Source organism: Giraffa tippelskirchi, chromosome 13 (assembly GCF_054371585.1).
Source record: "Giraffa tippelskirchi isolate mGirTip1 chromosome 13, T2T-mGirTip1v1.2.pri, whole genome shotgun sequence".
Taxonomy (NCBI): Eukaryota; Metazoa; Chordata; class Mammalia; order Artiodactyla; family Giraffidae; genus Giraffa; species Giraffa tippelskirchi.
The window spans coordinates 60948032-60970550 of NC_137287.1; the positions used below are offsets into that span (position 1 = coordinate 60948032).

General features: G+C 40.9%; 1 protein-coding gene across 7 annotated transcripts in view; it reads left to right on the plus strand.

Moving 5' to 3' along the window:
* CAMK1D (calcium/calmodulin dependent protein kinase ID) overlaps positions 1 to 22519 on the plus strand; it is a 496165-nt gene that overhangs the window by 226389 nt on the left and 247257 nt on the right. The window lies entirely within an intron of this gene.

The window sequence follows — 22519 nt, forward strand, 5'->3', positions numbered from 1 at the left end:
CGCTAGAGCCTGTGGATGGACATAGGAACTTTTCTTTGATCTGGGATAATGTTAATGGGACGATGCTACTAGAGGAAATTGGCCGTTGCCTTTGAAGATTAAGTTGGTTCCCTTCATGGGGAGATGAAGAATGGGGTGTGTGGGCAGTTTAGACTAAAGAGAAGGGCTCAGCAGGTGGGGCCCCATCAAGGTTGATCTTGAGTCTACCGAGTTTTTATCCTTTTGAAAGTTTTTATACTTTTGAAAGGAATGAACATTAATGTGTAGAATATTAAGATATAAAGTCAGTAAGGAGGGGGCCTAATTTGAAAACCTGGAGGAGTAGCTTAGGAACATGGACAAAAAGTCCAAATTAAAAATTCGCCCACCCTCCTCATGCAGCGTGTGGGTTCCTGGAAGTGGGAAGGAGAGCTTTGTGCCTCGGCTTCTTGGGATTTAAATGGACAAACACTGTCAGAAAACGAAGGTTCCTGGGGTTCTGTTCACAGGTTAAGAAGTGAATTTACCCATTACAAGCAGATCATCATTGACACAGTATGGGTGAGAATTTGGACAATTCGGGGATGAAATAGAGTGAGAAAAACCTCTGCACCCCACCCACTCTTCTTTACCCTTCATGAATTATGAAATTAACTCTACCTGAGGAGGTGGCATAGTTTTATAAATGAAAAAGTGTGGCTTTGGCATCAAACTAGAGTTTGACTGTCAATTGATTAACTGATTAGCAGAAGTTTGAAGCTCTTGGAACTTCCGTTTTGTCAGTTGTCATGTGGGTATGATGCAGTCACACAGGGTTGTTGGTAGAATTAGAAAACTGTTGGCAAAGAGTTTTCAAAGTAAGCTTTTAATAAGGCTTTAATAAGCAGTGGGCTTCCCTGGTGGCTCAGACGGTAAAGCGTGTGCCTACAGTGCGAGAGACCCGGGTAAAATCCCTGTGTTGGGAAGATCTCCCGGAGAAGGAAATGGCAACTCACTCCAGTATTCTTGCCTGGAGAATCCCAGGGACAGAGGAGCCTGGTGGGCTACAGTCCATGGGGGTCACAAAAAGTCGGACACGACTGAGTGACTGCACTTTCACTTTTCACTTTTCTTTAGTAAGCAGTATAAATGATGATGTTGATGGTGGTGGTGGGGATAATCTAGGTTAGGGAAGCTTCATTCTTTTCACAATAACTGATCTTTTTAGGGGAAGAACGTTGTTCTCTAGGCTGAAACTTTGTACCTATAAGGAAGCACAGAATAACCTGCATCCAGGTTCTATCTCCAACCTGTTCAACATGCAGCTCAATGATAGGAAGATGTGCAGACCATTTCATCAGCTTAGTGTAGGGCAATGCAGCCAATTAGGAGCAATCACTAAAGTAAAAAGAAAGAGAAGGGAATTTTCTTTGTGAAAATTGTTTTTATATCATTCAGGACTACAAATAGGGAAATGTTTGCCATCAGTGAACGTCCTGCAGGGCAAAGCCATGTCATATCACTGTGATAGGGAGGACCCATCTCTGTTTCTGTTCAGAATGATGAAAAAAGACATGCAGAATTACCTGTGATACATTGGACTGGGTTGAGAATGTCAGTCAGCTCTGTTCATTTCCCCTGTTTGTTCAGAACCTCATGCCTTCTGACTGCCCACTGCACGAAGTGATACTCTTCCGTCTGACATTTATGATGTTCACAGTGTGACTGCAAGGTCCCTGTCCAGTAGCTGCTTTCTGTTCCACCCTTATACCTGGGTTTAAATCCTGGTTCCTCCAGTCCCTGGCTTTGAGATTTGGGCAGGTACTTGGACCTTGATGAGTTCAGCGTTCTCGTCTGTAAAATGGGGGTAAATACAAATAATGGAGATTTGTATTAGTTTCCTATTGCTGCTATGACAGGTTACCACAGACATAGTGACTTAGTAGTTCTGCTCAGAAGCTCTGAAATGGATATTACAGGGCTAAAACCAAAAAGTTGCAGGGCTGTGTTCCTTCTGGAGGGCCTTGGGGAAAATCTGTCCTTTGTCTTTCCTAGCTTCTAGAGGCTGCCTGTGTTCCTCAGCTCACAGCCCCTTTTGCATCACTCTGACCGCTGCTCCTTCCTTCGTTTCTCTCTCTCTCTCTCTCTCTCTCTGAGTCTTACTTGGAGCATGCATGCATGTGGGATCTAGTTCCCTGACCAGAGATTCGACACAGGCCCCCTGCATTGGGAGCATGGAGTCTTAACCACTGGACCACCAGGGAAGCCCCCTGACTGCTGCTTCTGGAACCCCATGTCCTTCTGATTCTGACCCTCCTGCCTCCCACTTAGAAGAACCGTCGTCATTACATTGAGCCACCCAGATAATCCAGGGTACTCTTCCCATTTTAAATCCCTTAACCTCATCACAGATGCCAAGCCCCTTTTGCCGTGAAGCTAATAGTCACAAGCTTCAGGGATTAGAACATGGTCGTCTTGAGGGGACACTGTTCTTTCTGTCTACCGAAGGCTGCTGCAGTGCTGTGAACAGAGAGGATGTGTTTTGTAGCTTTACACGCACATGAACACATATAGCATGTTCTTAGCCTTGTCTCCTCCTGGTAAATTATCCTCCTCCCACGGTCCTCTTGCATGTAACACCTGCCACATTGTTCTGCTTTTGTACACTAGTTTTTCTTTTTTATTTATTTATTTATTTATTTATTTATAAATTTATTTATTTTAGTTGGGGGCTAATTACTTTACAATATTGTAATAGTTTTTGCCATACATTGACAAGAATCAGCCATGGGTTTACATGTGTTCCCCTTCCCGGACCCCCCACCCACCTCCCTCCCCATCCCATCCTTCTGGATCATCCCATTGCCCCGGCCCTGAGCCCTTGTCACATGCATCGAACATGGAATGGTGCTCTGTTTCACATATGACAATACACATGTCTCAATGCCATTCTCCCAGAACGTCCCACCCTCACCTTCTCCCTCAGAGTCCATAAAATTGTTCCATGCGTCTGTGTCTCTTATTCTGTCTCGCATATAGGGTTATCGTTACCATCTTTCAAATTCCATATATATGCATTAGTATACTGTATTGTTGTTTTTCTTTCTGGCTTACTTCACTCTGTATAATGGGCTCCAGTTTCATCCATCTCAGTAGAACCGATTCAAATGTATCTTTTTAATGGCTGAGTAATATTCCATTGTGTATATGTACCACAGCTTCCTTATCCATTCGTCTGCTGATGGACATCTAGGTTGCTTCCATGTCCTGGCTATTATAAACAGTGCTGCGATGAACATTGGGGTACATGCGTCTTTTTCAATTCTGGTTTCCTCGGTGTATATGCCCAGCAGTGGGATTGCTGGGTCATATGGCAGTTCTATTCCCAGTTTTTTAAGGAATCTCCACACTGTTCTCCATAGTGGCTGTACTAGTTTGCATTCCCACCAACAGTGTAAGAGGGTTCCCTTTTCTCCACACCCTCTCCAGCATTTATTGCTTGTAGACTTTTGGATAGCAGCCATTCTGACTGGTGTGAAATGATACCTCATTGTGGTTTTGATTTGCATTTCTCTAATAATGAGTGATGTTGAGCATCTTTTCATGTGTTTGTTAGCCATCTGTATGTCTTCTTTGGAGAAATGTCTGTTTAGTTCTTTGGCCCATTTTTTGATCGGGTCGTTTATTTTTCGGGAATACAGCTGCAGAAGTTGCTTGTATATTTTTGAGATTAATTGTTTGTCTGTTGCTTCATTTGCTATTATTTTCTCCCATTCTGAAGGCTGTCTTTTCACCTTGTTTATAGTTTCCTTTGTTGTGCAAAAGCTTTTAATTTTAATTAGGTCCCATTTGTTTATTTTTGCTTTTATTTCCAATATTCTGGGAGGTGGGTCATGGAGGATCCTGCTGTGATTTATGTCGGAGAGTGTTTTGCCTATGTTTTCCTCTAGGAGTTTTATTGTTTCTGGTCTTACGTTTAGATCTTTAATCCATTTTGAGTTTATTTTTGTGTACGGTGTTAGGAAGTGTTCTAGTTTCATTCTTTTACAAGTGGTTGACCAGTTTTCCCAGCACCACTTGTTAAAGAGATTGTCTTTTCTCCATTGTATATTCTTGCCTCCTTTGTCGAAGATAAGGTGTCCATATGTGCGTGGGTTTATCTCTGGGCTTTCTATTTTGTTCCATTGATCTATATTTCTATCTTTGTGCCAATACCATACTGTCTTGATGACTGTGGCTTTGTAGTAGAGCCTGAAGTCAGGCAGGTTGATTCCTCCAGTTCCATTCTTCTTCCTCAAGATTGCTTTGGCTATTCGAGGTTTCTTATATTTCCATACAAATTGTGAGACGATTTGTTCTAGTTCTGTGAAAAATACCATTGGTAGCTTGATAGGGATTGCATTGAATCTGTAGATTGCTTTGGGTAGAATACTCATTTTCACTATATTAATTCTTCCAATCCATGAACACGGTATATTTCTCCATCTGTTTGTGTCCTCTTTGATTTCTTTCATCAGTGTTTTATAGTTTTCTATATATAAGTCTTTTGTTTCTTTAGGTAGATATATTCCTAAGTATTTTATTCTTTTTGATGCAGTGGTGAATGGTATTGTTTCCTTAATTTCTCTTTCTGTTTTCTCAATATTGGAGTATAGGAATGCAAGGGATTTCTGTGTGTTAATTTTATATCCTGCAACTTTACTATATTCATTGATCAACTCTAGTAATTTTCTAGTCGAGTCTTTAGGGTTTTCTATGTAGAGGATCATGTCATCTGCAAACAGTGAGAGTTTTACTTCTTCTTTTCCTATCTGTATTCCTTTTATTTCTTTTTCAGCTCTGATTGCTGTGGCCAAAACTTCCAAAACTATGTTGAATAGTAGTGGTGAAAGTGGGCATCCTTGCCTTGTTCCTGACTTTAGGGGAAATGCTTTCAATTTTTCACCATTGAGGATAATGTTTGCTGTGGGTTTGTCATATATAGCTTTTATTATGTTGAGATATGTTCCTTCTATTCCTGCTTTCTGGAGGGTTTTAATCATAAATGGATGCTGAATTTTGTCAAAGGCTTTTTCTGCATCTATTGAGATAACCATATGGTTTTTTTCTTTCAATTTGTTAATGTGGTGAATTACATTGATTGATTTGCGGATGTTAAAAAAACCTTGCATTCCTGGGATAAAGCCCACTTGGTCATGATGTATGATCTTTTTAATATGATGTTGGATTCTGTTTGCTAGAATTTTATTAAGGATTTTTGCATCTATGTTCATCAGTGATATTGGCCTGTAGTTTTCCTTTTTTGTGACGTCTTTGTCTGGTTTTGGAATTAGGGTGATGGTGGCCTCATAGAATGAGTTTGGAAGTTTACCATCTTCTGCAATTTTCTGGAAGAGTTTGAGTAGGATAGGTGTTAGCTCTTCTCTAAATTTTTGGTAGAATTCCGCTGTGAAGCCGTCTGGTCCTGGGCTTTTGTTTGCTGGAAGATTTCTGATTACAGTTTCGATTTCCGTGCTTGTGATGGGTCTGTTAAGATCTTCTATTTCTTCCTGGTTCAGTTTTGGAAAGTTATACTTTTCTAAGAATTTGTCCATTTCTTCCAAGTTGTCCATTTTATTGGCATATAGCTGTTGGTAGTAGTCTCTTATGATCCTTTGTATTTCTGTGGAGTCTGTTGTGATCTCTCCATTTTCATTTCTAATTTTGTTGATCTGATTCTTCTCCCTTTGTTTCTTGATGAGTCTGGCTAATGGCTTATCAATTTTGTTTATCTTCTCGAAAAACCAGCTTTTAGTTTTGTTGATTTTTGCTATGGTCTCTTTTGTTTCTTTTGCATTTATTTCTGCCCTAATTTTTAAGATTTCTTTCCTTCTACTGACCCTGGGGTTTTTCATTTCTTCCTTCTCTAGTTGCTTTAGGTGTAGAGTTAGTTGATTTATTTGATTTTTTTCTTGTTTCTTGAGGTACGCCTGTATTGCTATGAACCTTCCCCTTAGTATTGCTTTTACAGTGTCCCATAGGTTTTGGGTTGTTGTGCTTTCATTTTCATTCGTTTCTATGCATAATTTTATTTCTTTTTTGATTTCTTCTGTGATTTGTTCGTTATTCAGAAGCGTGTTGTTTAGCCTCCATATGTTGGAACTTTTAATAGTTTTTTTCCTGTAATTGAGGTCTAATCTTACTGCATTGTGGTCAGAGAAGATGGCTGGGATGATTTCAATTTTTTTGAATTTACCAAGGCTAGATTTATGGCCCAGGATGTGATCTATCCTGGAGAAAGTTCCATGTGCACTTGAGAAAAAGGTAAAATTGATTGTTTAGGGGTGGAAAGTCCTGTAAATATCAATTAAATCTAATTTGTCTATTGTATCATTTAAAGTTTGTGTTTCCTTGTTAATTTTCTGTTTAGTTGATCTATCCATATGCGTGAGTGGAGTATTAAAGTCTCCCACTATTATTGTGTTATTGTTAATTTCCCCTTTCATACTTGTTAGTATTTGCCTTATATATTGTGGTGCTCCTATGTTGGGTGCATATATATTTATGATTGTTACGTCTTCTTCTTGAATTGATCCTTTGATCTTTCTGTAGTGTCCTTCTTTGTCCCTTTTCACATCCTTTATTTTAAAGTCTATTTTATCTGAAATGAGTATTGCGACTCCTGCTTTCTTTTGGTCTCCGTTTGCATGGAATATGTTTTTCCATCCTTTCACTTTCAGCCTGTGTGTGTCCCTAGTTTTGAGGTGGGTCTCTTGTAGACAGCATATATAGGGGTCTTGTTTTTGTATCCATTCAGCAAGCCTTTGTCTTTTGGTTGGGGCATTCAACCCATTTACATTTAAGGTAATTATTGATAAGTATGATCCCGTTGCCATTTACTTTGTTGTTTTGAGTTCGTGTTGAAACATCCTTTCTGTGTTTCCTGTTTAGAGAAGATCCTTTAGCATTTGCTGGAGAGCTGGTTTGGTGGTGCTGAATTCCCTCAGCTCTTGCCTGTCTGTAAAGCTTTTGAATTCTCCTTCATATCTGAATGAGATCCTTGCTGGGTACAGTAATCTGGGTTGTAGATTATTCTCTTTCATTACTTTAAGTATGTCCTGCCATTCCCTTCTAGCCTGAAGGGTTTCTATTGAAAGATCAGCTGTTATCCTTATGGGGATCCCCTTGTGTGTTATTTGTTGTTTTTCCCTTGCTGCTTTTAATATTTGTCCTTTGTGTTTGATCTTTGTTAATTTGATTAATATGTGTCTTGGGGTGTTTCGCCTTGGGTTTATCCTGTTTGGAACTCTCTGGGTTTCTTGGACTTCTGTGACTATTTCTTTCCTCAATTTAGGGAAATTCTCACCTATTATCTCCTCGAGTATTTTTTCATGGCCTTTCCTTTTATCTTCTTCTTCTGGGACTCCTATGATTCGAATGTTGGGGCGTTTCATATTGTCCCAGAGGTCCCGGAGGTTTTCCTCATTTCTTTTGATTCTTTTTTCTTTTTTCCTCTCTGCTTCGTTTATTTCCATCATTCTATCTTCTACCTCACTTATCCTATCTTCTGCCTCCGTTATTCTACTGTTGGTTCCCTCCAGAGTGTCTTTTATCTCCTTTATTTCATTATTCATTCTATATTGATTCCTTTTTATTTCTTCTAAGTCCTTGATAAACATTTCTTGCATCTTCTCAATCTTTGTCTCCAGGCTATTTATCTGTAACTCCATTTTGCTTTCAAGATTTTGGATCATTTTTATTATCCTTATTCTAAATTCTTTTTCAGATAGATTCCCTATCTCCTCCTCTTTTGTTTGGCTTTGGGGGCATTTCTCATTTTCCTTTACTTGTTGAGTATTTCTCTGCCTTTTCATCTTGTTTAGATTGCTGTGTTAGGCGTGGCCCTTCTGTATTCTGGTAGTATGAAGTTCCTCTTTGTTGTGGAGGTTCCTCACTGCGGTTGGGGTTGGACAGGTGGCTTGTCAAGGTTTCCTGGTTGGAGGAGCTTGTGTCGGTGTTCTGGTGGGTGGAGCTGGATTTCTGCTCTCTAGAGTGTAATGGAGTGACCAGTATTAATTTTTGAGATGTCTATGGATTTGGTGTGCCTCTGGGCAGCCTGTATATTGATGCTCAGGTCTATGTTCCTGCGTTGCTGGAGAATTTGTGTGGTATGTCTTGCTCTGGAACTTATTGTCTCTTGGGTGGAGCTTGCTTTCAGTGAATTTATGGAAGCTATTGGATGGTCTCTTATTAATTAATGTTTCCCCTGGCTTTCAGTCTTATTCTTGCAGTAGCCTCAAGACTTCTCCTTCCATACAGCCTCAATAATAAAACTTTTAGGTTAATGGTGAAAAGATTCTCCGCAGTGAGGGATACCCAGAAAGGTTCACTGAGTTACATGGAGAGATGAGGTGGGGGGGGTGGGTTGAGGTGACCAGGAGGGGAAGAGGGGAATTCAAATGTGGAGAGAGCAATCTAGCCAGTAAGCACTTCCCTCTGTGCTTTCCACAGTTTGGAACCCTCAGAGTGATTCACAGAGATACATAGAGAGGGGGGAGGAAGGTAATAGAGGTGACCATGAGTAGAAAGGGAGGAATCAAGAGGGGAGAGAGAGCTCTGGGCAGTATCCTGTTCCTGAAGTGTTCTCCGGTACCCAGAACACCCTCAGAGATTCACAGAATTGGGTTGAGAAGAGAAGGAGGAGGGTGGGAGATAGAGGTTCCCTGGGGGAGAAGAAAGAGCATCAATAGGGGGAGAGAGTGATCAGGCCAGTGATCACACTCCTGAGTAAAAATGGGTCCTAAAGATTGAGTTCTTAAATGTACAAAGTTGATATCAAATATGTAAAACAAAGATTAAAAATCTAGAGTAGAGGTTAGACTCTTATAAAACTTACAATCTAAAAAAAAAGAAAAAAGGAAACAGTGTAAAAAGAAAAAAAACAGTAAAACAGTAAAAAAAAGAAACAGTAAAAAAATGTAGAACAGGAAAAAAAACATTAAAAAAAAGAAAACACAAAAGGTATAAGATATATGTATGTAGTTTGCTTCAAAAATAGGGTTTTTTTTTTTTTTTGCAAGGTAATAGTGGGTTATGAAAAGGAAAGTTAAAGGTGTAATAGAGGACTTGAAGAAAAAGGAAAGAAGAGAAAAAAAAATTTTTTTTTAATTAAAAAAAAATTAAAAAAAAAAAAATAATAATAATAGTAAAAAATATATATATCCCGGACTTTCTCTGGAGCTGTTGTGAGCAGTGTGGGATCTGCTCAGTTTTAGATAGATCCTTATTCCTGCTTATACTTTTCAAGATCTATAGGTCCTTTTCAATGCAGTCGGTATTAACTACAGGGATCTTAATCTGTTGGCCTGTCCCTTCCAAAGCGCTTCCCTCTGTTTATTTGGCTTCTGTTTGGAGATCTCTTCAGTATCTAATTTCCGCCCTGCAACAAAGCGGTGGAGGTGATCTCTTTAGGTTCGCTTGTTCAATCGTGCTGTGGGGAGGAAGGAACACTGCAATTCTGGCGTGTGTGTGGTAAGCTCGCAGTGTCTCGGCCGCACTGGGTTCGCCCCCGCTCACGGCGTGTGTGCTTTCCCCGTCTACCCTGCTCAGGCTTCAGGTTACTCGGCCGGGGAGCGGGCCCTGAGCTGCGTGCACTTCCCAGGTCTAAGCCGCTCAGGTTCAGGCTCCCGGTTACTCCACAAAGGCGCAGACTCGGTTTCGCCCGCGGCTTGTGCCGTTCCCGGTCGGAGCTGCCCAGGCGGCCAGAAGTTTGGCGAGGGCGCTGTCCCCTGTTGGGGCGGTGCGGCTTATCACCACCCTGGTCCCCGCCTCGGTTTACGGGCGCGCCCGGCTCCGGTGTGCTTTGTGTCGGTTCTGGGGAGCTGGTCTCTGTCTGCGACCCTCCCGGCGGCTGTCGACCCTCCGGGATCTCAGGCAGTCTTTGCTTAGAAACTGGGAGCCTGTTTGCAGTTTGGTAGGGGGTGCCCTCTCTGGAGCCGAGTTTGCCCCTTTCCGGCTCTGGCGGGCCCTGCCTGCCCGCTGTGTCCGGCGGGGGATGGGGCGGTCCGCAGCCGGCTAGCTCTCCTCTGGTATCGCTCAGTCCTTTGTTCTGTGAGCGGGCCGGCAGTGCCTTAGAGTTGGGCTTTTCGCGGGATAGTTCTCTCTCTCTCGCTGTCCCACAGTTTAGGTTACTATCTCACGCTAGCTCCCTCAGATCGCCCTCGGGGCACTCGGGCCCGGTCCTTACCCTAGGCAATGCCGCCCGCTCCTCTCCGTTCAGCCCCCACTTGCTGGTGGCGGATGATGCGAGCGTCTGGGGTTCTTTGCTGGGAGTTGCTTTAGGCACGTAATCTGTGGATTTTATTTATTTTTTCCTCCCAGTTACGTTGCCCTCCGAGATGTACACTAGTTTTTCTTAACTTTCCTCCATTTCCCTGACGTTTGTGTCTGTTGAAACACACTCATCCTTCAGGGCCTGTTTCAAATTTCTCTTGCCCTAGAATGAGTTTCCTAGTGTTATGTATGAATGATCTCTGTGAAGAAGAGGTTTTCTTCAAAAAGCCATTGAATTTCTGCATTGGTGAAGGTGTTTGGGCTATTGTGAGCCAGGTTGAGAGGCCGTTCACACCAACCCAATTTGGACAGACGGGTTATCCTCCCAGCACAAGCATGAACTTGGCTCTGTAATGGGATTGTTGCTGACATTTTGTCAATAACATATAGCTAGTTGGTTAATCCATCTAGACTTCTAGTATAAGCCTTTAACTAGCTGGGTAGTCATTGTGCATAGATAGTTACTGATTATTCTCTGTCTTTTTCCAAAATTTTCTCTACCTCATTAAGTAACTTTTAATAGAAAAACAGTGCATGTACATACACTGCTGCTGCTGCTGCTGCTGCTAAGTCGCTTCAGTCATGTCCGACTCTGTGCGACCCCATAGATGGCAGCCTACCAGGCTTCTCCATCACTGGGATTCTCCAGGCAAGAACACTGGAGTGGGTTGCCATTTCCTTCTCCAATGCTTGAAAGTGAAAAGTGAAAGTTAAGTCGCTCAGTCGTGTCTGACTCTTCGCGACCCCTTGGACTGCAGCCCACCAGGCTCCTCCATCCATGGGATTTTCCATGCAAGAGTACTGGGTACTTAGTAAAAGGGGTGGGAAGGAAGTCTTCCAGCAAGCCTCATTCTTAGGACTCTCCCTGGAAGAAATAGTGTTACTTGCTTCTTGTCTGTCTTCTCAGAAATTGTGTGTGTATGTGTGCCTGTGTGTGTTTTATGCAAACAATAACACAAAAGACACTGCTCTATACCTTTATTTTTTCACTTAACAATGTATCTTGGGTACAATTCCATATTAGCCCACATAAGTCTGCTTAATTATTTTAAATGACTGCATAATAGTTCCTTGTATTTTTAGGCTGTAATTTACTCAGTCAATTTCCTGTTGATGGACACAAGCAGACTTCATTTTGTTTTGCTTCACTTTATTGTGTTTCACTGCATTTTCTAATAAGTGAAAGGTTTGGGGCAACCCTGCATTGACCAAGTTTATTGGTGCCGTTTTTCTAACAACATTTGCCCAGTTCACGTCTCTGTGTCACATTTTGGCAATTCTCACGATGTTTCAAACTTTTAAACTATTAGAGTGTTTGTGGTGGTGATCTGTGATCAGTGATGTTTGATGTCACTATTGCAAAAAGACAACAACTTACTGAAGGCTCAGATGTTAGCACTTTTTAGCAATGAGTATTTTAAAATTAAGGTATGTGCATTGCTTTTTTAGATGTAATACTGTTGTATACCTAATAGACTATAATGTAGCATAAGCATAACTTTTATATGCACTGAGAAGCCAAAGAATTTATGTGACTTTTTTGTGATATTTGCTTTATTTTGGTGGTCTCAAACCAAAAGCTGCAATATCTCTGAGGTTTGATGATATTTAGGATATTTACAGTGCTTTGCTACTTCAAACTTTTATTGATTTTTTTTAAACCAAGTTTTTTTTTTCATTTAAAAATTTTTATTTATTAGCTTTAAAAATTGAAGTATTGTAGATTTACAATTTAGGTATACAGCGAAGTGATTCACTTATACATATATATATATATATTTTTCATTGGCTTGTGTAATTTTGTTTATTTTGTTTATTTTTTATTTTTATTTTTATTTTTTTCATAAATTTATTTATTTTAGTTGGGGGCTAATTACTTTACAATATTGTAATAGTTTTTGCCATACATTGACATGAATCAGCCATGGGTTTACATGTGTTCCCCTTCCTGGACCCTCCACCCACCTCCCTCCCCATCCCATCCCTCTGGGTCATCCCATTGCCCCGGCCCTGAGCCCTTGTCTCATGCATCGAACATGGAATGGTGTTCTGTTTCACATATGATAATATACATGTTTCAATGCTATTCTCCCAGAACGTCCCACCCTCACCTTCTCCCTCAGAGTCCATAAAATTGTTCTATGCATCTGTGTCTCTTATTCTGTCTCGCATATAGGGTTATCGTTACCATCTTTCAAATTCCATATATATGCATTAGTATACTGTATTGTTTTTCTTTCTGGCTTACTTCACTCTGTATAATGGGCTCCAGTTTCATCCATCTCAGTAGAACCGATTCAAATGTATTTTTTTAATGGCTGAGTAATATTCCATTGTGTATATGTACCACAGCTTCCTTATCCATTTGTCTGCTGATGGACATCTAGGTTGCTTCCATGTCCTGGCTATTGTAAACAGTGCTGCGATGAACATTGGGGTACACGCGTCTCTTTCAATTCTGGTTTCCTCAGTGTATATGCCCAGCAGTGGGATTGCTGGGTCATATGGCAGTTCTATTCCCAGTTTTTTAAGGAATCTCCACACTGTTCTCCATAGTGGCTGTACTAGTTTGCATTCCCACCAACAGTGTAAGAGGGTTCCCTTTTCTCCACACCCTCTCCAGCATTTATTGCTTGTAGACTTCTGGATAGCAGCCATTCTGACTGGTGTGAAATGATACCTCATTGTGGTTTTGATTTGCATTTCTCTAATAATGAGTGATGTTGAGCATCTTTTCATGTGTTTGTTAGCCATCTGTATGTCTTCTTTGGAGAAGTGTCTGTTTAGTTCTTTGGCCCATTTTTTGATTGGGTCGTTTATTTTTCTGGAATTCAGCTGCAGAAGTTGCTTGTATATTTTTGAGATTAATTGTTTGTCTGTTGCTTCATTTGCTATTATTTTCTCCCATTCTGAAGGCTGTCTTTTCACCTTGCTTATAGTTTCCTTTGTTGTGCAAAAGCTTTTAATTTTAATTAGGTCCCATTTGTTTATTTTTGCTTTTATTTCCAATATTCTGGGAGGTGGGTCATGGAGGATCCTGCTGTGATTTATGTCGGAGAGTGTTTGCCTATGTTTTCCTCTGGGAGTTTTATTGTTTCTGGTCTTACGTTTAGATCTTTAATCCATTTTGAGTTTATTTTTGTGTACGGTGTTAGGAAGTGTTCTAGTTTCATTCTTTTACAAGTGGTTGACCAGTTTTCCCAGCACCACTTGTTAAAGAGATTGTCTTTTCTCCATTGTATTCTTGCCTCCTTTGTCGAAGATAAGGTGTCCATATGTGCGTGGGTTTATCTCTGGGCTTTCTATTTTGTTCCATTGATCTATATTTCTATCTTTGTGCCAGTACCATACTGTCTTGATGACTGTGGCTTTGTAGTAGAGCCTGAAGTCAGGCAGGTTGATTCCTCCAGTTCCATTCTTCTTCCTCAAGATTGCTTTGGCTATTCGAGGTTTCTTATATTTCCATACAAATTGTGAGATGATTTGTTCTAGTTCTGTGAAAAATACCATTGGTAGCTTGATAGGGATTGCATTGAATCTATAGATTGCTTTGGGTAGTATACTCATTTTCACTATATTAATTCTTCCAATCCATGAACACGGTATATTTCTCCATCTGTTTGTGTCCTCTTTGATTTCTTTCATCAGTGTTTTATAGTTTTCTATATATAAGTCTTTTGTTTCTTTAGGTAGATATATTCCTAAGTATTTTATTCTTTTTGATGCAATGGTGAATGGTATTGTTTCCTTAATTTCTCTTTCTGTTTTCTCATTATTGGAGTATAGGAATGCAAGGGATTTCTGTGTGTTAATTTTATATCCTGCAACTTTACTATATTCATTGATCAACTCTAGTAATTTTCTAGTAGAGTCTTTAGGGTTTTCTATGTAGAGGATCATGTCATCTGCAAACAGTGAGAGTTTTACTTCTTCTTTTCCTATCTGTATTCCTTTTATTTCTTTTTCAGCTCTGATTGCTGTGGCCAAAACTTCCAAAACTATGTTGAATAGTAGTGGTGAAAGTGGGCATCCTTGCCTTGTTCCTGACTTTAGGGGAAATGCTTTCAATTTTTCACCATTGAGGATAATGTTTGCTGTGGGTTTGTCATATATAGCTTTTATTATTTTGAGATATGTTCCTTCTATTCCTGCTTTCTGGAGGGTTTTTATCATAAATGGATGCTGAATTTTGTCAAAGGCTTTTTCTGCATCTATTGAGATAACCATATGGTTTTTTTCTTTCAATTTGTTAATGTGGTGTATTACATTGATTGATTTGCGGATGTTAAAAAAACCTTGCATTCCTGGGATAAAGCCCACTTGGTCATGATGTATGATATTTTTAATATGATGTTGGATTCTGTTTGCTTTTTGCATCTAAGTTCATCAGTGATATTGGCCTGTAGTTTTCCTTTATTGTGACATCTTTGTCTGGTTTTGGAATTAGGGTGATGGTGGCCTCATAGAATGAGTTTGGAAGTTTACCATCTTTTGCAATTTTCTGGAAGAGTTTGAGTAGGATAGGTGTTAGCTCTTCTCTAAATTTTTGGTAGAATTCCGCTGTGAAGCCGTCTGGTCCTGGGCTTTTGTTTGCTGGAAGATTTCTGATTACAGTTTCGATTTCCGTGCTTGTGATGGGTCTGTTAAGATCTTCTATTTCTTCCTGGTTCAGTTTTGGAAAGTTATACTTTTCTAAGAATTTGTCCATTTCTTCCAAGTTGTCCATTTTATTGGCATATAGCTGTTGGTAGTAGTCTCTTATGATCCTTTGTATTTCTGTGGAGTCTGTTGTGATCTCTCCATTTTCATTTCTAATTTTGTTGATCTGAATCTTCTCCCTTTGTTTCTTGATGAGTCTGGCTAATGGCTTGTCAATTTTGTTTATCTTCTCGAAAAACCAGCTTTTAGTTTTGTTGATTTTTGCTATGGTCTCTTTTGTTTCTTTTGCATTTATTTCTGCCCTAATTTTTAAGATTTCTTTCCTTCTACTGACCCTGGGGTTTTTCATTTCTTCCTTCTCTAGTTGCTTTAGGTGTAGAGTTAGTTGATTTATTTGATTTTTTTCTTGTTTCTTGAGGTACGCCTGTATTGCTATGAACCTTCCCCTTAGTATTGCTTTTACAGTGTCCCATAGGTTTTGGGTTGTTGTGTTTTCATTTTCATTCGTTTCTATGCATAATTTGATTTCTTTTTTGATTTCTTCTGTGATTTGTTGGTTATTCAGAAGCGTGTTGTTTAGCCTCCATATGTTGGAATTTTTAATAGTTTTTTTCCTGTAATTGAGGTCTAATCTTACTGCATTGTGGTCAGAGAAGATGGCTGGGATGATTTCAATTTTTTTTAATTTACCAAGGCTAGATTTATGGCCCAGGATGTGATCTACCCTGGAGAAAGTTCCATGTGCACTTGAGAAAAAGGTAAAATTGATTGTTTTGGGGTGGAAAGTCCTGTAAATATCAATTAAATCTAATTTGTCTATTGTATCATTTAAAGTTTGTGTTTCCTTGTTAATTTTCTGTTTAGTTGATCTATCCATATGCGTGAGTGGAGTATTAAAGTCTCCCACTATTATTGTGTTATTGTTAATTTCCCCTTTCATACTTGTTAGTATTTGCCTTATATATTGTGGTGCTCCTATGTTGGGTGCATATATATTTATGATTGTTACGTCTTCTTCTTGAATTGATCCTTTGATCTTTCTGTAGTGTCCTTCTTTGTCCCTTTTCACATCCTTTATTTTAAAGTCTATTTTATCTGAAATGAGTATTGCGACTCCTGCTTTCTTTTGGTCTCCGTTTGCATGGAATATGTTTTTCCATCCTTTCACTTTCAGCCTGTGTGTGTCCCTAGTTTTGAGGTGGGTCTCTTGTAGACAGCATATATAGGGGTCTTGTTTTTGTATCCATTCAGCAAGCCTTTGTCTTTTGGTTGGGGCATTCAACCCATTTACATTTAAGGTAATTATTGATAAGTATGATCCCGTTGCCATTTACTTTGTTGTTTTGAGTTCGTGTTGAAACATCCTTTCTGTGTTTCCTGTTTAGAGAAGATCCTTTAGCATTTGCTGGAGAGCTGGTTTGGTGGTGCTGAATTCCCTCAGCTCTTGCCTGTCTGTAAAGCTTTTGAATTCTCCTTCATATCTGAATGAGATCCTTGCTGGGTACAGTAATCTGGGTTGTAGATTATTCTCTTTCATTACTTTAAGTATGTCCTGCCATTCCCTTCTAGCCTGAAGGGTTTCTATTGAAAGATCAGCTGTTATCCTTATGGGGATCCCCTTGTGTGTTATTTGTTGTTTTTCCCTTGCTGCTTTTAATATTTGTTCTTTGTGTTTGATCTTTGTTAATTTGATTAATATGTGTCTTGGGGTGTTTCGCCTTGGGTTTATCCTGTTTGGAACTCTCTGGGTTTCTTGGACTTCTGTGACTATTTCTTTCCTCATTTTAGGGAAATTTTCAACTATTATCTCCTCGAGTATTTTTTCATGGCCTTTCCTTTTATCTTCTTCTTCTGGGACTCCTATGATTCGAATGTTGGGGCGTTTCATATTGTCCCAGAGGTCCCTGAGGTTTTCCTCATTTCTTTTGATTCTTTTTTTCTTTTTTCCTCTCTGCTTCGTTTATTTCCATCATTCTATCTTCTACCTCACTTATCCTATCTTCTGCCTCCGTTATTCTACTGTTGGTTCCCACCAGAGTGTCTTTTATCTCCTTTATTTCATTATTCATTCTATATTGACTCCTTTTTATTTCTTCTAAGTCCTTGATAAACATTTCTTGCATCTTCTCAATCTTTGTCTCCAGGCTATTTATCTGTAACTCCATTTTGCTTTCAAGATTTTGGATCATTTTTATTATCATTATTCTAAATTCTTTTTCAGATAGATTCCCTATCTCCTCCTCTTTTGTTTGGTTTTGTGGGCATTTCTCATTTTCCTTTACTTGCTGAGTATTTCTCTGCCTTTTCATCTTGTTTAGATTGCTGTGTTAGGCGTGGCCCTTCTGTATTCTGGTAGTATGAAGTTCCTCTTTATTGTGGAGGTTCCTCACTGCGGTTGGGGTTGGACAGGTGGCTTGTCAAGGCTTCCTGGTTGGGGGAGCTTGTGTCGGTGTTCTGGTGGGTGGAGCTGGATTTCTGCTCTCTAGAGTGCAATGGAGTGACCAGTATTAATTTTTGAGATGTCTATGGATTTGGTGTGCCCCTGGGCAGCCTGTATATTGATGCTCAGGTCTATGTTCCTGCGTTGCTGGAGAATTTGTGTGGTATGTCTTGCTCTGGAACTTATTGGCTGTTGGGTGGAGCTTGGTTTCAGTGTATATATGGAGGCTATTGGATGGTCTTTTATTAATTAATGTTTCCCCTGGCTTTCAGTCTTATTCTTGCAGTAGCCTCAAGACTTCTCCTTCCATACAGCCTCAATAATAAAACTTTTAGGTTAATGGTGAAAAGATTCTCCACAGTGAGGGATACCCAGAAAGGTTCACTGAGTTACATGGAGAGATGAGGTGGGGGGGGTTTGAGGTGACCAGGAGGGGAAGAGGGGAATTCAAATGTGGAGAGAGCAATCTAGCCAGTAAGCACTTCCCTCTGTGCTTTCCACAGTTTGGAACCCTGAGTGGTTCACAGAGATACATAGAGAGGGGGGAGGAAGGTAATAGAGGTGAGCATGAGTAGAAAGGGAGCAATCAAGAGGGGAGAGAGAGATCTGGGCAGTATCCTGTTCCTGAAGTGTTCTCTGGTACCCACATCACCCTCAGAGATTCACAGAATTGGGTTGAGAAGAGAAGGAGGAGGGTGGGAGATAGAGGTTCCCTGGGGGAGAAGAAAGAGCATCAATAGGGGGAGAGAGTAATCAGGCCAGTGATCACACTCCTGAGTAAAAATGGGTCCTAAAGATTGGGTTCTTAAATGTACAAAATTGATATCAAATATGTAAAACAAAGATTAAAAATCTAGAGTAGAGGTTAGACTCTTATAAAACTTACAATATAAAAAAAAAAAGAAAAAAAGGAAACAGTGTAAAAAGAAAAAAAAACAGTAAAACAGTAAAAAAAGAAACAGGAAAAAAAGTAAAACTGGAAAAAAACATTAAAAAAAGAAAACACAAAAGGTATAAGATATATGTGTGTAGTTTGCTTCAAAAATAGGGTTTTTTTTTTTTTGCAAGTTAATAGTGGGTTATGAAAATGAAAGTTAAAGGTGTAATAGAGGACTTGAAGAAAAAGGAAAGAAGAGAAAAAAAATTTTTTTTATTAAAAAAAAATTAAAAAAAAAAATAATAGTAAAAAAATATATATCCCGGACTTTCTCTGGAGCTGTTGTGAGCAGTGTGGGATCCGCTCAGTTGCAGATAGATCCTTATTCCTGCTTATACTTTTCAAGATCTATAGGTCCTTTTCAATGCAGTCGGTATTAACTACAGGGATTTTAATCTGTTGGCCTGTCCCTTCCAAAGCGCTTCCCTCTGTTTATTTGGCTTCTGTTTGGAGATCTCTTCAGTATCTAATTTCCGCCCTGCAACAAAGCGGTGGAGGTGATCTCTTTAGGTTCGCTTGTTCAATCGTGCTGTGGGGAGGAAGGAACACTGCAAACCTGGCGTGTGTGTGGTGAGCTCGCAGTGTCTCGGCCGCACTGGGTTCGCCCCCGCTCACGGCGTGTGTGCTTTCCCCGTCTACCCTGCTCAGGCTTCAGGTTACTCCGCCGGGGAGTGGGCCAGGGAGTGGGCCCTGAGCTGCGTGCACTTCCCAGGTCTAAGCCGCTCAGGTTCAGGCTCCCGGTTACTCCACAAAGGCGCAGACTCGGTTTCGCCCACGGCTTGTGCCGTTCCCGGTCGGAGCTGCTCAGGCGGCCAGGAGTTTGGCGCGCGCGCTCCCCCCTGTTGGAGCGGTGCGGCTTATCACCTCCCTGGTCCCCGCCTCGGTTTACGGGCGCGCCCGGCTCCGGTGTGCTTTGTGTCGGTTCTAGGGAGCTGGTCTCTGTCTGCGACCCTCCCGGCGGCTGTCGACCCTCCGGGATCTCAGGCAGTCTTTGCTTAGAAACTGGGAGCCTGTTTGCAGTTTGCTAGGGGGTGCCCTCTCTGGGGCCGAGTTTGCCCCTTTCCGGCTCTGGCGCGCCCCGCCTGCCCGCTGTGTCCGGCGGGGGATGGGGCGGTCCGTAGCCGGCTAGCTCTCCTCTGGTATCGCTCAGTCCTTTGTTCTGTGAGCGGGCCGGCAGTGCCTTAGAGTTGGGCTTTTCGCGGGATAGTTCTCTCTCTCTGGCTGTCCCACAGTTTAGGTTACTATCTCACGCTAGCTCCCTCAGATTGCCCTCGGGGCACTCGGGCCCGGTCCTTACCCTAGGCAGTGCCGCCTGCTCCTCTCCGTTCAGCCCCCACTTGCTGGTGGCGGATGATGCGAGCGTCTGGGGTTCTTTGCTGGGAGTTGCTTTAGGCACGTAATCTGTGGATTTTATTTATTTTTTCCTCCCAGTTTCGTTGCCCTCCGAGATAAGAAATCTTCCCCCACACCCGCCGGTGAGAGGGTTTCCTGGTGCTTGGAAATTCCTCCTCTTTTACGACTCCCTCCCCGGGATGGGTCTCCGTCCCTAACTCTTTTGTCTCTCTTTTTATCTTTTATAATTTCTCCTACCTCTTTTGAAGATAATGCGCTGTCTTTGTGGAAGCCTGACGTCCTCTGCCAGCCTTCAGAAGTAGTTTTGTGAAGTTTGGTCAGCGTTCAGATGTTCTTTCGATAAATTTGTGGAGGAGAGAGTGGTCTCCCCGTCCTATTCCATTAAACCAAGTTTTTTTAGGCCTCCTGTTTTCTTTCTATAGATACAGCCAAATGTCTTTTTAATGTAGTAATTATTATACCCATAAGGACTCTCTCTACTTTTTTAATGGGGGAGCTTGAAAGACTAATGAAAGGGTACCTTGTTGTGTAAGTTTGGTTGTCATGGAGCTCAAGGGCATTTCGCTTGAAGTTACCTATTGTTGCATCTGCCCTGAGCAAGAATTCAAAGAAGCTTAAAAGAGGGTTTAAAATACAAGCCTACCAGTGAGTGAAAATGACCATATGAGGCATGGCCAGCTGGGTTAACCATAAATGTCCCTCCTGGCTTGGGTTATGGTTTTGCCCACCCCTTGTTCCCAGTCCCTACAAAGCCTGTGGATTTGGCACCAGGAGGGTGCTGGATCTTCTTAGCAGGGGGATATGAATGTACACTAGGTCTGGTTTCCCTGCCATGAGAAATATGAGTGAGAAAGGGCTGGGACATTCTGTAGAGCCACCTCTGTCAATAGAATCTTGGCCAAAGAGGAGGTCTGTGAAGGCTGCAGGTCTTGGAGGTCTGCACGGTTGACCAAGGAACATAGATCAGATACTGGGAGATTAGTTTCATCCAAGTCATCACCCCGTCATCCAAGTAAAAGGTGTTCTTCCAGCAAAGGCATCTTTGACCCACAAGGATACTTTTCAGTGTTGCCGGCCCTTTAGCCATGGCTACAAGGAGATTCTGTAATCCCAGAAGAACGGAATCTTTTATTCTGCCATCACCTCCAAAAACCAGGCTTCCATGAATGCTCCCTGTGGATGTGCTTAGGAAAAAATGACTGACTCACTCAAGTTCCGAATCAGCCTTTCACAAGTGACTGGAGAAGAGCAGAGAGAAGACATGAGACCACAGCAGAGAAGTTGAAGGGGAAAGTTGTGCTATTAAATGAAGTGTGTTCTTTAAAATATGGCAGGAGGCATTCATTTGGAATTTATTTCTCTTCTGCATTTGAATCAGTGAAGCAGTTAGCTGGAAAGATTTAGCGCCAAGAAAAACCTTAAGAAACCCAAGTTATCACCCGCAAGACAGTGCTGTTATGCAGCTTTCCCTGTGATGAGCATTGCTATTGCTCGCTCCAGGGGTTTTAGATTCGGGATGTACTTGGAATGAGAATTGATTTGGGCAACAATCACACTAATCGGATGAATGTTTAAGCACATTTCTGTCATGGCTCTGGAAGCTGTTTTAGAATCTGGTGGCTAGTCATTGTGGAATTTGCCAGTTGAAGAAGAGGGTATTTCTGGGTGAAAAAGACTAGCTATTTTTAGTGGGAGTCTTCCTTACTAAAGTTAAGAGAATGTCGCTTATGTGAGCTGGCTGGTGAGACACAGGTCAGAATTAATGAGGGCTTGTTGTACATTTTTTTTGAAAAAAGGAAGTTTGTGTTATTTCTAGCTGAAATGTTGCCGTGAACTATCATGAATACTATGTAATTGTCAAATGGAGGGTTTGAGGAAACACACTTAAAGTAATAGATGTTATATCTATTAATAAAGAGATGCCAATTTTCATGCACACATATTTATTGTTGAATTAAGACTTCTCTCTCTGCTTGTCAGAGCTTTATTCATATCGGGCATGTCTTTCTTTAGGTCACTGAACTGAATTAGCATACAATGCCATGCATTGTATATGATTTAGTGAAGATATTTAAGTGAAGATTCTACCAGAAAGAGTTATTGCCATTTGTAAAATTGCCTAATTTCTGCCTAGAGAGTTCAGACACTGAGACCATCTGACTCCACTACTGTTATTATCCGTTTGGATTCTCTGGGGTCAGTAAGACAACTGTTGGGGTGAGCACACAGATTTTCCTATTTTAAGAATTGATTCTGCTCTGGAACAAGAGATCTTAAAGCCACCTGTTTGTTTCTCTGTTGTCTCAAGCCAAATATTACCAACTTCATTTCTGCTGTTTAGATTTTTTTTTATTTTCCTCCCCATCAGCCCTTAATATTGTCCTGGCCTGACACTGGGAAAAATAGTAGGCTTAGTGGAAAAGAACATTTTAGATTTATGGTCCAGAGCCTGGGGTAACATCTGTCTGTCCAGTTGCACACTGTAGAAGTGGCTGTGGGCTAGAGATGATGATGTTAATAAAGATAATAACACAACCAATCTGATTTGCATGTAGAATGATTCAAAAGCTTGGAAACCCAATGGACAAGTAATAGCTGGCTCTAAACTAATAGGGCAGATCATTTCAGCAGCATCTGATTATTTCTTGGTCTAATTTGGGATGGATATAATTTTATTGAGTGGCCACTTTAGTGTACTCTCATGAATCAGAAAGACAGCTCTGGAATTCCTGATTTTGCTTAAAAATCAGAGGTGTCTCTTAGTTTCGCCAGTTCAGTCATATGGACATGTGGGGAGCACTGAAAATATGCAAGTCATAGCAGGTGGTCAGAGACTAAATGTTTGTATATTTTGTGATGAA